The sequence below is a fragment of the Ascaphus truei genome, chromosome 6 (genome assembly GCF_040206685.1).
Source record: "Ascaphus truei isolate aAscTru1 chromosome 6, aAscTru1.hap1, whole genome shotgun sequence".
In the NCBI taxonomy this organism is placed as follows: Eukaryota; Metazoa; Chordata; class Amphibia; order Anura; family Ascaphidae; genus Ascaphus; species Ascaphus truei.
Genome location: NC_134488.1, coordinates 133,411,472 through 133,431,767, shown reverse-complemented (window position 1 = coordinate 133,431,767; position 20,296 = coordinate 133,411,472). Strand labels below are relative to the sequence as shown.

The window sequence follows — 20,296 nt, the reverse complement described above, 5'->3', positions numbered from 1 at the left end:
CCCAAATAAATATACAGAACCACCCACAAAGCCCCAAATACATATACAGACCCACCCACCAGGCCCCAAATACATATACAGAACCCCACCAAGCCCCAAATAAATATACAGACCCACCCACAAAGCACCAAATTCATATGCAGACCCGCCAAGCCCCAAATACATACAGACCCCCCACCAATCCCCAAATACATATACAGACCCACCCACCAAGCCCCAAATACATATGCAGACCCACCCACAAAGCCCCAAATACATATGCAGACCCACCAAGCCCCAAATACATATACAGACCCACCCACCAAGCCCCAAATACATATACAGACCCACCAACCAGGCCCCAAATACATATACAGACCCACCCACCAAGCCCCAAATACTTATACAGACCCACCCACCAAGCCTCAAATACATATACAAACCCACCCACCAAGCCCCAAATACATATACAGACCCACCCACCAAGCCCCAAATACATATACAGACCCACCCTCCAAGCCCCAAATACATATACGGACCCACCCACCAGGCCCCAAATACATATACAGACCCCCTCCAAGCCCCAAATAAAATACAGACCCAACCACAAAGCCCCAAATACATATGCAGACCCACCCACCAAGCCCCAAATACATATACAGACCCACCCACCAGGCCCCAAATACATATACAGACCCCCCCACCAGGCCCCAAATACATATACAGACCCCCCCACCAAGCCCCAAATACATATACAGACCCCCCCCCCACCAAGCCCCAAATACATATACAGATCCCCCCCACCAAGCCCCAAATACATATACAGACCCACCCACCAAGCCCCAAACACATATACAGACCCACCCACCAAGCCCCAAATACATATACAGACCCACCCACCAAGCCCCAAATACATATACAGACCCTCCCACCAAGCCCCAAATACATATACAGATCCCCCCCACCAAGCCCCAAATGCATATACAGAACGACCCACCAGGCCCCAAATACATATACAGACCCACCCACCAAGCCCCAAATACATATACAGATCCCCCCCACCAAGCCCCAAATACATATACAGAACGACCCACCAGGCCCCAAATACATATACAGACCCACCCACCAAGCCCCAAATACATATACAGATCCCCCCCACCAAGCCCCAAATACATATACAGACCGACCCACCAGGCCCCAAATACATATACAGACCCACCCACCAAGCCCCAAATACATATACAGATCCCCCCCACCAAGCCCCAAATACATATACCGACCCACCCACCAAGCCCCAAATACATATACAGACCCACCCACCAAGCCCCAAATACAAATACAGACCCCCTCCAAGCCCCAATTAAAATACAGACCCACCCACAAAGCCCCAATTAAAATACAGACCCACCCACAAAGCCCCAAATACATATGCAGACCCACCCACCAAGCCCCAAATACATATACAGACCCACCCACCAGGCCCCAAATACATATACAGACCCCCCCACCAAGCCCCAAATACATATACAGACCCACCCACCAAGTCCCAAATACATATACAGACCCCCCCCCCACCAAGCCCCAAATACATATACAGACCCACCCACCAAGCCCCAAATACATATACAGACCGACCCACCAGGCCACAAATACATATACAGACCCACCCACCTAGCCCCATATACATATACAGACCCACCCATGAAGCCCCAAATACATATACAGACCCTCCCACCAAGCCCCAAATACTTATACAGACGCTCCACCAAGCCCAAAATACATATACAGACCAACCCACCAAGCCCCAAATACATACACAGACCAACCCACCAAGCCCGAAATACATATACAGACCCTCCCACCAAGCCCCAACTACATATACAGACCCACCCACCAAGCCCCAAATACATATACAGACCCACCCACCAAGCCCCAAATACATATACTGACCCACCCACCAAGCCCCAAATACTTATACAGACGCCCCACCAAGCCCAAAATACATATACAGACCCACCCACCAAGCCCCAAATACATATACAGACCCACCCACCAAGCCCCAAATACATATACTGACCCTCCCACCAAGCCCCAAATACTTATACAGACGCCCCACCAAGCCAAAAATACATATACAGACCCACCCACCAAGCCCCAAATACATATACAGACCCACCCACCAAGCCCCAAATACATATACAGACCCACCCACCAAGCCCCAAATACATATACAGACCCACCCACCAAGCCCGAAATATATATACAGACCCTCCCACCAAGCCCCAACTACATATACAGACCCACCCACCAAGCCCCAAATACATATACAGACCCACCCACCAAGCCCCAAATACATATACTGACCCACCCACCAAGCCCCAAATACTTATACAGACGCCCCACCAAGCCCAAAATACATATACAGACCCACCCACCAAGCCCCAAATACATATACAGACCCACCCACCAAGACCCACATACATATACAGACACACCCACCAAGCTCCAAATACATATACAGACCCACCCACCAAGCCCGAAATACATATACAGACCCACCCATCAAGCCCCAAATACATATACAGACCCACCCACCAAGTCCCAAATACATATACAGACACCCCCACCAAGCCCCAAATACATATACAGACCCCCCACCAAGCACCAAATACATATATAGACCCACCCACAAAGCCTCAAATACATATACAGACCCCCCCACCACGCACCAAATACATATACAGACCCCCCCACCAGGCCCCAAATACATATACAGACCCCCCCACCAGGCCCAAAATACATATACAGACCCCCCCCACCAAGCCCCAAATACATATACAGACCCCCCCCCCACCAAGCCCCAAATACATATACAGACCCACCCACCAAGCCCCAAATACATATACAGACCGACCCACCAGGCCCCAAATACATATACAGACCCACCTGCCAAGCCCCAAATACATATACAGACCCACCCACCAAGCCCCAAATACATATACAGACCCTCCCACCAAGCCCCAAATACTTATACAGACGCCCCACCAAGCCCAAAATACATATACAGACCCACCCACCAAGCCCCAAATACATATACAGACCCCCTCCAAGCCCCAATTAAAATACAGAACCACCCAAAAAGCCCCAAATACATATAAAGACCCACCCACCAAGCCCCAAATACATATACAGACGCCCCACCAAGCCCAAAATACATATACAGACCCACCCACCAAGCCCCAAATACATATACAGACCCTCCCACCAAGCCCCAAATACTTATACAGACGCCCCACCAAGCCCAAAATACATATACAGACCCACCCACCAAGCCCCAAATAAATATACAGACCCACCAACCAAGCCCCAAATACATATACAGACCCACCCACCAAGCCCGAAATACATATACAGACCCCCCCATCAAGCCCCAAATACATATACAGACCCACCCACCAAGCCCAAAATGCATATACAGACTCCCCCACCAAGCCGCAAATACATATACAGACCCCCCACCAAGCACCAAATACATATACAGACCCACACACCAAGCCTCAAATACATATACAGACCCCCCCACCACGCACCAAATACATATACAGACCCCCCCACCAGGCCACAAATACATATACAGACCCCCCCACCAAGCCCCAAATACATATACAGACCCACCCACCAAGCCCCAAATAAATATACAGAACCACCCACAAAGCCCCAAATACATATACAGAACCCCACCAAGCCCCAAATAAATATACAGACCCACCCACAAAGCACCAAATTCATATGCAGACCCGCCAAGCCCCAAATACATACAGACCCCCCACCAATCCCCAAATACATTTACAGACCCACCCACCAAGCCCCAAATACATATGCAGACCCACCCACAAAGCCCCAAATACATATGCAGACCCACCAAGCCCCAAAGACATATACAGACCCACCCACCAAGCCCCAAATACATATACAGACCCACCAACCAGGCCCCAAATACATATACAGACCCACCCACCAAGCCCCAAATACTTATACAGACCCACCCACCAAGCCTCAAATACATATACAAACCCACCCACCAAGCCCCAAATACATATACAGACCCACCCACCAAGCCCCAAATACATATACAGACCCACACTCCAAGCCCCAAATACATATACGGACCCACCCACCAGGCCCCAAATACATATACAGACCCCCTCCAAGCCCCAAATAAAATACAGACCCAACCACAAAGCCCCAAATACATATGCAGACCCACCCACCAAGCCCCAAATACATATACAGACCCACCCACCAGGCCCCAAATACATATACAGACCCCCCCACCAGGCCCCAAATACATATACAGACCCCCCCACCAAGCCCCAAATACATATACAGACCCCCCCCCCACCAAGCCCCAAATACATATACAGATCCCCCCCACCAAGCCCCAAATACATATACAGACCCACCCACCAAGCCCCAAACACATATACAGACCCACCCACCAAGCCCCAAATACATATACAGACCCACCCACCAAGCCCCAAATACATATACAGACCCTCCCACCAAGCCCCAAATACATATACAGATCCCCCCCACCAAGCCCCAAATACATATACAGAACGACCCACCAGGCCCCAAATACATATACAGACCCACCCACCAAGCCCCAAATACATATACAGATCCCCCCCACCAAGCCCCAAATACATATACAGACCGACCCACCAGGCCCCAAATACATATACAGACCCACCCACCAAGCCCCAAATACATATACAGACCCACCCACCAAGCCCCAAATACATATACAGACCCACCACCAAGCCCAAATACATAAACAGACCCCCCATCAAGCACCAAATACATATACAGACCCCCCCACCAAGCCCCAAATACATATACAGACCCCCCACCAAGCCCCAAATACATATACAGACACCCCACAAAGCCCCAAATACATATACAGACCCACCCACCAGGCCCCAAATTCTATATACAGACCCCCCCACTAAGCCCCAAATACATATGCAGACCCACGCACAAAGCCCCAAATACATATGCAGACCCACCAAGCCCCAAATACATATACAGACCCCCACCAAGCCCCAAATACATATACAGACCCACCCACCAAGCCCAAAATACTTATACAGACCCACCCACCAAGCCTCAAATACATATACAGACCCACCCACCAAGCCCCAAATACATATACAGACCAACCCACCAAGCCCCAAATACATAAACAGACCCACCCACCAAGCCCCAAATACTTATACAGACCCACCCACCAAGCCTCAAATACATATACAGACCCACCAACCAAGCCCCAAATACATATACAGACCAACCCAACAAGCCCCAAATACATATACAGACCCACCCACCAAGCCCCAAATACATATACGGACCCACCCACCAGGCCCCAAATACATATACAAACCCCCTCCAAGCCCCCCAAAAAATACAGACCCACCCACAAAGCCCCAAATACATATGCAGACCCACCCACCAAGCCCCAAATACATATACAGACCCACCCACCAGGCCCCAAATACATATACAGACCCCCCCACCAGGCCCCAAATACATATACAGACCCCCCACCAAGCCCCAAATACATATACAGACCCCCCCCCCACCAAGCCCCAAATACATATACAGACCCCCCCCACCAAGCCCCAAATACATATACAGACCCACCCACCAAGCCCCAAATACATATACAGACCGACCCACCAGGCCCCAAATACATATACAGACCCACCCGCCAAGCCCCAAATACATATACAGACCCACCCACCAAGCCCCAAATACATATACAGACCCTCCCACCAAGCCCCAAATACTTAAACAGACGCCCCACCAAGCCCAAAATACATATACAGACCCACCCACCAAGCCCCAAATACATATACAGACCCACACACCAAGCCCCAAATTCATATACAGACCCACCCACCAAGTCCGAAATACATATACATACCCACCCATCAAGCCCCAAATACATATACATACCCACCCACCAAGCCCAAAATGCATATACAGACTCCCCACCAAGCCGCAAATACATAGACAGACCCCCCACCAAGCACCAAATACATATACAGACCCACCCACCAGGCCCCAAATACATATACAGACCCACCCACCAAGCCCCAAATACATATACAGACCCACCCATCAGGCCCCAAATACATATACAGACCCCCCACCAAGCCCAAATACATATACAAACCCCCTCCAAGCCCCCAAAAAAATACAGACCCACCCACAAAGCCCCAAATACATATGCAGACCCACCCACCAAGCCCCAAATACATATACAGACCCACCCACCAGGCCCCAAATACATATACAGACCCCCCCACCAGGCCCCAAATACATATACAGACCCCCCCACCAAGCCCCAAATACATATACAGAGGGCCCCAAATACATATACAGACCCCCCCCACCAAGCCCCAAATACATATACAGACCCACCCACCAAGCCCCAAATACATATACAGACCGACCCACCAGGCCCCAAATACATATACAGACCCACCCGCCAAGCCCCAAATACATATACAGACCCACCCACCAAGCCCCAAATACATATACAGACCCTCCCACCAAGCCCCAAATACTTAAACAGACGCCCCACCAAGCCCAAAATACAGATACAGACCCACCCACCAAGCCCCAAATACATATACAGACCCACACACCAAGCCAAAATACATATACAGACCCACCCACCAAGTCCGAAATACATATACATACCCACCCATCAAGCCCCAAATACATATACATACCCACCCACCAAGCCCAAAATGCATATACAGACTCCCCACCAAGCCGCAAATACATATACAGACCCCCCACCAAGCACCAAATACATATACAGACCCACCCACCAGGCCCCAAATACATATACAGACCCACCCACCAAGCCCCAAATACATATACAGACCCACCCATCAGGCCCCAAATACATATACAGACCCCCCACCAAGCCCAAATACATAAACAGACCCCCCATCAAGCCTCAAATACATATACAGACCCCCCCACCAAGCCCCAAATACATATACAGACCCCCCACCAAGCCCCAAATACATATACAGACACCCCACAAAGCCCCAAATACATATACAGACCCACCCACCAGGCCCCAAATTCTATATACAGACCCCCCACCAAGCCACAAATACATACTGTATACAGTACAGACCCTCCAACCAAGCCTCAAATACATATAAAAAAACACCCATGCATACTGTATAAATAAAATTTAAAAAAACAGCACCACACACACACACACACACACACACACACACACACACACACACACACACACACACACACACACACACACACACACACACACACACACACACACACACACACACACACACACGTGTGTTGTGTATATATATACTTTCTCTTTGTTGTTTTTATATATATATATATATATATATATATATTAAAACAACAAAAACAAAGTACCAAAAATGGAGCATATAGGTACACCAAAAGAATGGAGGTAACAATTTATTAATTAACATAAAAACAAGGGAGAAATCTAAAATGAAAGGGGACTCACAAAATCCTCAAGGTAACCACAAAGGGACAAAGCTTTGAATCAGAAATAAATTACACAAATGGGTCTGGCCTAATACAAAATGCAGTGTGATAACAAATGTCAAGGCATGAAATAAAGTAGCTCTATAGAAACTGTTGCTAAAGTAACATAATACCTACTAGCGGCAAATAGGTGTGACTGCAGATGAATACATTGTCTGTAATCACAGTTACTTATACCTGACAGCTTATGGTAACCACTCTTTTAAATTAGGTGTGCATGCGGTATACAGTGTGTATATACTGTATAAACAACACAAAAATTATGCCGCAATCAAATCAACTCCCAAACAGTAACAATAATTCACGAAACCAGAGATACGGGTTAAAATTACCCTCTGGCGGTGCTGATGACCCAAATCACAACAGGAACACAAAAAGAGAAAAGGGAGTCTTAATGAAAGCACTCAAAATTAACGTGAGAAATAAGAAAATGGATTTTATTAGCAACACATACAGTAACAATAAAACATTAAAACATTAAAACATACCAAATGTTACTGCTAGGTAGTAGCTATCTCCATATAGTAGTATAGCACTTATGTACTGTAGTTGGTTTACAGTATTATTTATTCTGTTTTATCTACTGCTTATATCTGGGTTATGTGTTGATTTCAGTTATATTTTGCATGTCTGAGTAAAATTTCATTGATGATCGGCCGATCTTCATTGCATCACTAGGGGAAATTAATTTTTCCCCTGGATGTGCACTATTACATTCTCTGACTTCTTATGCTTTATATTTTGGGTTAACTTACTGTATATGTTGATGCAACTTTTTTTCTTTCTTATCAGCAGTCTTTTTGGTATGTGGTTTGGTATGTTTTAATGTTTTATTGTTATGTGTTGCTAATAAAATCAATTTTCTTATTTCTCACGTTAAATTTGAGTGCTTTCATAAAGACCCCCTTTTCTCTGTTTGTGTTTATCTTCTACTATATATTTGTGAAATCACTGTATGTCTGCGTCCCAAGGGTCAATCGCATTGGACCTTGGGCCTGTCACTCCTGCTCAGGCCATGCCCGCCCCCGCACACCTCTCATTGGCCTACGTCCAACACCAATGCCACACTGTCCCACCCCTCACTGACTCTCATTGGCCTGCGTCCAATGCCCGCCCCCGCACACCTCTCATTGGCCTGCGTCCCACCCCTCACTGACTCTCATTGGCCTGCGTCCAATGCCCGCCCCCGCACACCTCTCATTGGCCTGCGTCCAACACCAATGCCCTAATACTTCCACACTGTCCCACCCCTCACTGAGTTTTGGGAACGCTCTGGGGCCACGCTTCACAGCTATCAAAACCTTCACGTCTGCTACCACAGACTGCCGAATCAGGTACAGCAGTGTTTCCCAAACTGTGCGCCGCGGCGCCCTGGTGCGCCGCGGCTTGGCTAGAGGGGCGCCGCGATCAGGGCCGCCAGCAGCGGGAAACAAGGGCTGCTAGCTCATTTAAAAAAAAAAAAAAAAAAGCTCTGAGGGGAAGCAGAGGAGCGGTCACGTGACCGCTCCCATCCAATGGGGCTGCAGCCTGCCCGGCATTGCAACTGCAGAGCCACCAGACAGCACCAAGGTGTGTGTGTGTGTGTGTGTGTGTGTGTGTGTGTGTGTGTGTGTGTGTGTGTGTGTGTGTGTGTGTGTGTGTGTGTGTGTGTGTGTGTGTGTGTGTGTGTGTGTGTGTGTGTGTGTGTGTGTGTGTGAAAAACGGGCTGCAGGGTATGTGTGAAAAACGGGCTGCAGTGTGTGTGTGTGTGTGTGTGTGTGTGTGTGTGTGTGTGTGTGTGTGTGTGTGTGTGTGTGTGTGTGAAAAACGGGCTGCAGGGGGTGTGTGTGTGTATATATGTGTGGTGTGTGTGTATATATGTGTGGTGTGTGTGTGTGTGTATATATGTATATATGTGTGTGTATGTGTGGTGTGTGTGTGTATATATATATATATATATGTGTGGTGTGTATATATGTATGTGTGGTGTGTATAGCTACTATATATTTCTGAAATGTCTGTATGTTTGTCTGCATGCCCTGTGTCCCTAGGGCCAATCGCATTGCACCTTTGGCCTGTCACTCCACCTCAACACTGTCCCACCCCTCACCACACTGTCCCACCCCTCACTGACTCTCATTGGCCTTCGGCCAACACCACTGCCACACTGTCCCACCCCTCACCCCACTGTCCCACCCCTCACTGACTCTCATTGGCCTTTGGCCAACACCACTGCCACATTGTCCCACCCCTCAGTGACCTTTGGGAATGCTTCTAAGCACCTAACACTCACCGCACTGCCTCTTACAAACACCCCCCTCCACCACCACCCCCCCAACCTCATGCACCTCCCTCCACCACCACCCCCCTCAACCTCATGCACCCCCCTCCACCATCACCCCCCCCAACCTCATGCACACTACAAACGCACGCCACAGCTCTCCCGCTACTGCAGCCCATCACCAACCCCCCTCACCCAAACATACAACGCACGATGCTCCATCACCCCCCCCCCCCCTCACACCAACAGCAAACGCACGCTGCTGAACATACAACGCACGATGCTCCATCACACACCCCCCCCCCCTCACCCGAACATCCCCGGAGCACACCCAAAACTACCCCACCCCCCTCACCCATACATCCACCGCACGATGCTGCTCCGGAGCCCCTCACCCCCCCCCCCCACTCACCCGAACATCCACAGCACGATGCTGCTCCGGAGCCCCTCACCCCCCTCCTCACCCTCTGTCCGCCCCCCCCCTTTCCTGGCCGCTGGCCCGCAACAACGGAACTACCCCCTATCACCACTCCGCGGGACCTCAACATCACCCGCTCTCCCGGAGCACCCTCTCCCCCGGTGCTCCCCCCCTCCCCCAGAGCACCCTCTCTCCCGGTGCTCACCCGCTCCCCCGGTGCTCCCCCCCTCCCCCCCCCCAGAGCACCCTCCCTCCCCCCCCCCCCAGAGCACCCTCTCTCCCGGTGCTCTCCCGGTGCTCCCCCCCCCAGAGCACGCTGTCGCCGCTCTCACCTTCAGGCCTAGAGGCCACGCCCCCAGCTCCCCATCCCCGCGCGCGCTGCTCCGGCTCTCAGGCCTAGCTGTCTCTGTCGGGAGCTGCACGGGCCGCGGCCCACACCCCCCCTCACCTGAGCGTCTCAGCTCCGCATCGCCGGGGGGAACCACCGAGGAACCCGAGGAGGAGCGCGGCCCGGTGCGAGGTAAGTAACCGCACGGGAAGAGATCTTTCACCCCCGGCCCGTCCCTTCACCCCACCCGGCGCTTCACCCCACCCGGCCTGGCGCTTCGCCCGGCGCTTCACCCCAGCCGGCGCTTCAACCCCCCCCCCCCACCCTGGCCCTTCACCCCCCCCCCCCGCCCTGGCCCTTCACCCCCCCCCTGGCCCTTCACCCGCCCTGGCCCTTCACCCGGCCCTGCCCTTCACCCCCCCCCCTGCCCTTCACCCCCCCCCCGGCCCTGCCCTTCACCCCCCCCCCCCGGCCCTGCCCTTCACCCCCCCCGGCCCTGCCCTTCACCCCCCCCCCGGCCCTGCCCTTCACACCCCCCCCCCCCGGCCCTGCCCTTCACCCCCCCCCCCCGGCCCTGCCCTTCACCCCCCCCCTGCCCTTCACCCCCCCCCGGCCCTGCCCCCCCCCCCGGCCCTGCCCTTCACCCACCCCCCCCGGCCCTGCCCTTCACCCCCCCCCCCGGCCCTGCCCTTCACCCCCCCCCCCCCCGGCCCTGCCCTTCACCCCCCCCCCCCGGCCCTGCCCTTCACCCCCCCCCCGGCCCTGCCCTTCACCCCCCCCCCCCGGCCCTGCCCTTCACCCCCCCCCGGCCCTGCCCTTCACCCCCCCGGACCTGCCCTTCACTCCCCCCCCTGCCCTTCACCCCCCCCCGGCCCTGCCCCCCCCCCCCCCGGCCCTGCCCTTCGCCCCCACCCTCCCTGCCCTTCGCCCCCACCCTCCCTGCCCTTCGCCCCCACCCTCCCTGCCCTTCGCCCCCACCCTCCCTGCCCTACACACGTACACACACGTACACACACGTACACACACGTATACACACGTACACACACGTATATACACACACGTAGGCACATGTAGACACACACGCGTAGACACGTACACATACACACGCAGGCACACGTAGACACGCAGGCACACGTAGACACGCAGGCACACGTAGACACGCAGGCACACGTAGACACGCAGGCACACGTAGACACGCAGGCACACGTAGACACGCAGGCACACGTAGACACGCAGGCACACGCAGGCACACGTAGACACACGTAGACACGCAGACACACGCAGACACTTACACACACGTATACGTAGACACACACGCACGTGTACACACACACACACGTGTACACACACACACACACACGTGTACACACACACACACACACACACACACACACACGTGTACACACACGTGTACACACACGTGTACACACACACACACACGTGTACACACACGTGTACACACACACACACGTGTACACACACACACACGTGTACACACACACACACACACACGTGTACACACACACACGTGTACACACACACACACGTGTACACACACGTGTACACACACACACACACACACACACACGTGTACACACACACGTGTACACACACACACACGTGTACACACACACGTGTACACACACACGTGTACACACACACACACGTGTACACACACACGTGTACACACACACACACACACGTGTACACACACACACACACACGTGTACACACACACACACGTGTACACACACACACACACACGTGTACACACACACGTGTACACACACACACACGTGTACACACACGTGTACACACACACACACACACGTGTACACACACACACGTGTACACACACACGTGTACACACACACACGTGTACAAACACACGTGTACACACACACACGTGTACACACACACACACGTGTACACACACACGTGTACACACACACACGTGTACACACACACACACACACGTGTACACACACACACACGTGTACACACACACGTGTACACACGTGTACACACACACACACGTGTACACACACACGTGTACACACATACAAACGTGTACACACACACACACACGTGTACACACACACACACACGTGTACACACACACACGTGTACACACACACGTGTACACACACACACACACGTGTACACACACACACACACATGTACACACACACACACACGTGTACACACACACACACACGTGTACACACACACACACACACACACACACACGTGTACACACACACACACACGTGTACACACACACACGTGTACACACACACACGTGTACACACACACACACACACGTGTACACACACACACACACGTGTACACACACACACACACACACACGTGTACACACACACACACGTGTACACACACACACACACATGTACACACACGTGTATACACACACACACGTGTATACACACACACACGTCTATACACACACACACACGTCTATACACACACACACACACGTCTATACACACACACACACGTCTATACACACACACACACGTATACACACACACACACGTACACACACACGTGTATACACACACACACGTGTATACACACACACACGTGTATACACACACACGTGTATACACACACACACACGTGTATACACACACACACACACGTGTATACACACACACACGTGTATACACACACACACACGTATACACACACACACACGTGTATACACACACACACGTACACATACACAATGTATACAAACAAACATGTATACACACAAACACAAACATGTATACACACACGTGTGTATATATACACACACACACGTATAGACACACATACACTATCCCCAGCACCACCACATCAGCACACCGGTATCCCATGCCCCCCCCCCCCCCCCCCCAGCACACTGGCATTCTCGGCTCCCCACCATTCCCAGCTCCCATCAACACCATCAGCACCCACACATTGGCACCTTCGCACCTCCCCATCGGCACACCCACATCCGCACCCCCACATCAGCAACAAACCCTCCCAAATCAGCACACCGATACAATCACCATCAGTACAGCCACAGCAGCAGTACCACCGCACACTGCCATGGGCCGCGTGGACCACTCCCCACCCAAATGCCACCCCCACACCACAAACATCCCGGGCAACGCCGGGGCTCTCAGCTAGTATATATATATATATATTGATGTAGAGGTATCTGTACCATGTTAGCTGAGCTTAATAATCATAATAATCAAAAATGAATATATATATATATATATATATATATATATATATATATATATCTTATACTATATTAGTGAAAGCACTGTATGCCTGCTTGCCTGCCTGCCTGCTGGATGTCCGGTGTCCCTAGGGGAAATCTCATTGGTCCCTTGGTCCGCCCCCGCACACCTCTCATTGGCCTGAGGCGGAGTGACGGGCCAAAGGACACACAGGGACACAAACACACACACAGGGACACAAACACACACACAGGGACACAAACACACACACAGTGTCACACACACACAGTGTCACACACACACACACACAGGGACACAAACACACACACAGGGACACACACATGGACACACACACACACACAGGGACACACACACACACACAGTGTCACACACACACACACTAGGGGGGGGGTGTACATTAGCAGCATGTATAACCCGGGGGGTGGGGCTCACATACCCGCCGGTCCCGGAGCCTCCGCCTCTTCCTCCCCGAACATCAGCCTCCACACCCGCGCGCACCTCCTCCTCTCCCCGTGTCTCCCTGTTTCCCGCGCTTTGAGCCCCCCCCCCCTCGGTGCCGCTACAGTCAGCGGGGGAGCGAGCGCCCGGGACACAGCGGGGGAGCGGCCACAACAAGCTGCCACCCGCCTCACATCCACGTGGGAGCTGCCGGACGGCTGAGGGAGCTGCCGGATGGGTGAGTGAGCGGCCTTCACCTCCCCTCACCCACCTTCACCTCCCCTCACCCCCCTTCACCTCCCCTCACCCCCCGTCACCTCCCCTTCACCTCCCTTCACCTCCCCTCCACCCCCCCGGCGCCGCTACAGTCAGCGGGGGAGCGAGCGCCCGGGACACAGCGGGGGAGCGGCCACAACAAGCTGCCTCCCGCCTCACATCCACGTGGGAGCTGCTGGACGGCTGAGGGAGCTGCCGAACAGGTGAGGGAGCGGCCGGACGGCTGAGGGAGCGGCCTTCACCTCCCCTCACCCACCCCTCACTCCACTTCCCCTCCCTTCCACCTCCACCTCCCTCTACCCCCCCTTCACCTCCCCTTCACCCCCCCCTCCACCTCCCCTCCACCCCCCCTTCACCTCTCCTCCACCCACCTCCCCTCCACCCACCCCCCCTTCACCCCCCCTTCACCTCCCCTCCACCCCCCCTTCACCTCCCCTCCACCCCCCTTCACCTCCCCTCCACCCCCACCTTCACCCCCCCTTCACAACCTCCCACCACCTCCCCCCTCCTCACCACCTTCCCACCACCTCGCCCCCCCTTCCCACCTTCCCACCACCTCGCCCCCCCTTCCCACCTTCCCACCACCTCCCCCCCTTCCCACCTTCCCACCACCTCCCCCCCCCCTTCCCACCTTCCCACCACCTCCCCCCCCCTTCCCACCTTCCCACCACCTCCCCCCCTTCCCACCACCTCCCCCCCTTCACACCACCTCCCCCCCCTTCCCACCACCTCCCCCCCTTCCCACCATCTCTCCCCCCCCCTTCCCACCACCTCCCCCCCCTTCCCACCACCTCCCCCCCTTCTCACCACCTCCCCCCCTTCCCACCACCTCCCCCCCCCCACACACACACGTAGACACACACACACACACACACACACACACACACACACACACACACACACACACACACACACACACACACACGTAGACACACACACACACACACGTAGACACACACACACACACACGTAGACACACACACACACACACACACGTAGACACACACACACACACACACACACGTAGACACACACACACACGTAGACACACACACAGACGTAGACACACACACGTATACACACACACACACACAAACACACACGTATACAGAAACACACACACACGTATACACAAACACAGACACACACACACACGTAGACACACACACACACACGTAGACACACACACACGTACACACATGTACACGTAGACACACACATGTACACGTAGACACACACATGTTCACGTACACACACACATGTACACGTAGACACACACACACATGTACACGTAGACACGTACACACACACATGGAGACATACACACACACACATGGAGACATACACACACGTATACACTCACACACGTATACACTTACACACGTATACACTCACACGTATACATACACACACTCACACGTATATATACACACACATAATGTATACACACACACATATATACACACACATGTATATATACACACACACATGTATATATACACACACACATGTATATATACACACACACATGTATACACACACACACGTATACACACACACACACACACACACACACACGTATAAACACACACACACATGTATACACACACACACATGTATACACACACACACACGTGTATACACACACACGTGTATACACACACACGTGTATACACACACACGTGTATACACACACGTGTATACACACACGTGTATACACACACGTGTATACACACACATGTATACACACACACACATGTATACACACACACATGTATACACACACACACATGTATACACACACGTGTATACACACGCACAAACATGTATGCACACAAACATGTATACACACACACAAATGTACACACACACGTATACACACACTTATACACACATACACACACTTATACACAAACACACATGTATACACACACACACACTTATACACACGCACACACACATACAATATATACACACAAACATGTATACACACACACAAACATGTATACACGTGTATATACACACACACATGTATACATACACACAATATATACATACACACAATGTATACACACATGTGTATACACACATGTGTATACACACGTGTATACACACACACATGTGTATACACACACACATGTGTATACACACACACACACGTGTATACACACACACACACGTGTATACACACACACACATGTATACACACACACATGTATACACACACGTACACATACACACACACACACATGTATACACACACACACACACTATCCCCAGCACCACCACATCAGACACACCGGTATCCCATGCCCCCCCCCCAGCACACTGGCATTCTCGGCTCCCCGCCATTCCCAGCCCCCATCAACCCCATCAGCACCCACACATCGCCACCTTTGCACCTCCCCCATCGGCACCCCCACATCCGCACCCCCACATCAGCACCAAACCCTCCCAAATCAGCACACCGATACAATCACCATCAGTACAGCCACAGCAGCAGTACCACCGCACACTGCCATGGGCCGCGTGGACCACTCCCCACCCAAATGCCACCCCCACACCACAAACATCCCGGGCAACGCCGGGGCTCTCAGCTAGTATATATATAAAGACAACACAAAAATTAAGTAGCGCTAAAGAGGATGTGAAATAACCCTAATAAATGATAAATTATAATAACATATTTAAAATATTAAAATAAATTAAAATTACCACAATTTAACCTAATAATATCTGCAAACCATAACGTGATAGTGAAAAAAAAGGAAAATCCAAATTGAATGTTCCACTCAAACAAAAAATCCAGAGAGAAATATAGTCTCAATAGAAGATCCAGGGAGCGTCTCTGCAGCTTTAAGGGGAGTGGTATAGCCAACCACTTTTGGAATCTATGAACAAAAAACAAACAAAAGCGCAAACTCCATAGCACGTAACTGAGTAAAAAATAAGGTACATTTATTTAAAAATCAGCAACCCATAAGAATGTGCACTTACAGGATTTCAAACAGAACCATTCGTGGGAGAGAAATCTCTATTGTGGTCATCTGCGGTGGTAGGGTGAGTCCCAGGTTTGCAGAGTGGATGTAAACAGCCCAGGTTCACCATTAATTGGCAGCAAGATATAAAGGCATCCAGTGCCTGCACGTCCTTTGCTCCCTCATAAAATGATTGCTAACACTTGAAATTACTGCCAGCCGGAAGCCAGGGACTCCAAATACATCAACACAAGCGCGATGACGTCACAGCTCTACTCAGATACGTGCTATGGAGCTTGCGCTTTTGTTTGTTTTTTGTTCATATATATATATATATATACAAATATAACTGTATGCTCATCTGCATGTCTTAGGCAGGTCTGCAACCCCACCTTTCACCATTATCACCCAGCATACAGCACTTCCACTGCAGCAAGGGATTCTGGGAAATGACATGCAAATGAGCACGCAGTGCCACTTTTTGCTTCAAAAACCATTTTTAACATGGTTCCCTATAGGCTTAAGCTTGCTGCATGGTCACAGCTTTGAGCACAGCCAGAGTTAAGGTGCTGTGTATATATATATATATATATATATATATATATATATATATATATATATATATATATATATATATATATATACACATATATACAGTTGCAGACTCTTTCCTTTCACATGCACATGGGGAGGTTCTGAATCACTTCTTTCTGTATGTATTGTATTGTATGTCTTTATTTATATAGCGCCATTAGTGTACACTCTTACTGTCAGAAGTATAATTATAGACCAATAAAATAAGTTCCCTTTCTATCGATACCTGAAGATCATACTACAGAAAGAGGAGCAGTATTGTGTGTAATTGTGATAGCAGATGTGCTGCAGCTAACACGATTGCCCCTGTTTATACATTACGGTGGGGAAAATATAACACAATTTATCAGAGCCTCTCCGGGCAAAGAGACATAACGCCCACCAATAGCCATGCAGAAAATGGTGCTACCCAATCATCGTCTAATGCGTTAATGTCTGCAATAACTGCTGCACCATCTCTATGTCTGTGTCTATAGAACAGAGACTATTAGGGTATTAACTCTGCTCTGAGAACAGGATCTTCCTCCCAACACCGCAGCTGAGATCCACATGATAACTCAGCACATCCCCAGGCTGATAACAGGTTCTCAGTACTTCGTGTGACTTTTACTGGTTATGTGCTGCGTCCTGTGTGCTGTGTGCTGCGTCCTGTGTGCTGTGTGCTGTGTCCTGTGTGCTGTGTCCTGTGTTCTCTGTGCTGTGCAAACAATGATGTGATAATAACAGCAAAACAAGTCCAAAGAAGCAAAACAAAAACCTTATAATTTTGACTATTTTGTCTCTTATGATCTATGTATAATACATATGGGAAAATTGATGTCCTCTTTGGCGCTGATCTTCACTTCGGGCTCAGCGCAATATGTGAAAGAAATATAAAAAAACAGACCACAATGTGTAATACCGTATAATACTGTACAATTTAAACAACCACACCTCTGTGAATGGGTATTATAAATGATATGTGAATACCGCCAATAAATCCCTTCAGACCGTGATGTTGCTTGGTGATGGACTCATTAACCCTTGGTGTTGGTTATGAAATGCACCTTTATCATAGGGAATTATATCTGAAATGTAACCCCTTATATTAGCACCAAGTGCACAGTCATACATCAAGTGAACTTTGTAACTGGATATGACACAATAAAGTGGAGATTTAAGAACAGGAAAACTCTAGTGGTTAGTGGGAATCCGCAGTAGTCACCTGGTGTAATTGTTTTTCCCCAGAATTGTACCACTTGTGCCTTGATACACACTATTAGGGGGAGGGGGGGATTCATGAAGCTCTGATAAGGGATATTGGAACTTGATTATACTATAGAAGAGGAGCAGTATAGGTGTTATAGTTGTATTCTGACCACATTCCCTTCCATCTCCTTAAACCTTTTGTTCCTACTACAATCCCTATGCTCACACGCATTTTTAACTCCCCCATCTACTCTGTTACCGCTCAATCCTCCTTCAAACATGCAAAAGTTATACCATTACTCAAAAACAGCAAGCTTGATCCTACCTGTCTTTTCAACTATCGAACAGTCTTCCTCCTGCCTTTTGCCTATAAACGCCTTGAACGTCTTGTTTCCTCTTGCTTGCTCCACCCATTCTCTCCTAGACCCTCTACAATCTGGCTTCCGCACTGCTCACTCGACTGAAATAGCCTTCACAAAAATAACTAATGACCTTCATGTTGCCAAGACAGAGGTCATTACATTCTGCTCATATTACTCGACCTCTCTGCAGCATTTGACACCTTGGACCACCCTCTTCTCCTTCACATTCTCCATAATCTTGGTATTCGTAACAAAGTCATGACCGTTGACATTTAACATGCTAACTGAGGCCTGTAGAGTCTGAGGTGTAACTCTTGTTTTTTTTTCTGAGCATTGCACGGTCTGATCTTGGGGTGAATTTGCTGGGACATCCACTCCTGGAATAATTGGCAACTGTCTTGAATGTTTTCCACTTTTGAATAATCTTTCTCACTGTAGAATGATGAACTTTAAATTGTTGGGAAAATGGCCTTATAACCCTTCCCAGATTGATGGGCAGCAACAATTGCTTCTCTAAGATCATTGCTGATATATTTCTTCCTTGGCATTGTGTTAACACACACCTGAATACTCCAGACCAGCA

The 20,296-nt window shown here is 50.3% G+C and overlaps 1 protein-coding gene across 2 annotated transcripts in view; it reads right to left on the bottom strand.

The window, feature by feature from the left end:
* The window catches only part of LOC142497936 (phospholipase A2 inhibitor gamma subunit B-like), a 70,054-nt gene extending 50,310 nt beyond the window's left edge, over window positions 1–19,744 (bottom strand). Inside the window, exon 1 of one of the 2 annotated variants that reach the window (XM_075606405.1) lies at window positions 19,677–19,744. The gene's annotated coding sequence lies outside the window, so the exon portion shown is untranslated. Of the gene's footprint in view, window positions 1–17,588; window positions 17,714–19,676 lie in introns of those variants that run through there. The other variant, XM_075606403.1, reaches the window with a different exon arrangement.
* Window positions 19,745–20,296: the final 552 nt, after the last annotated feature.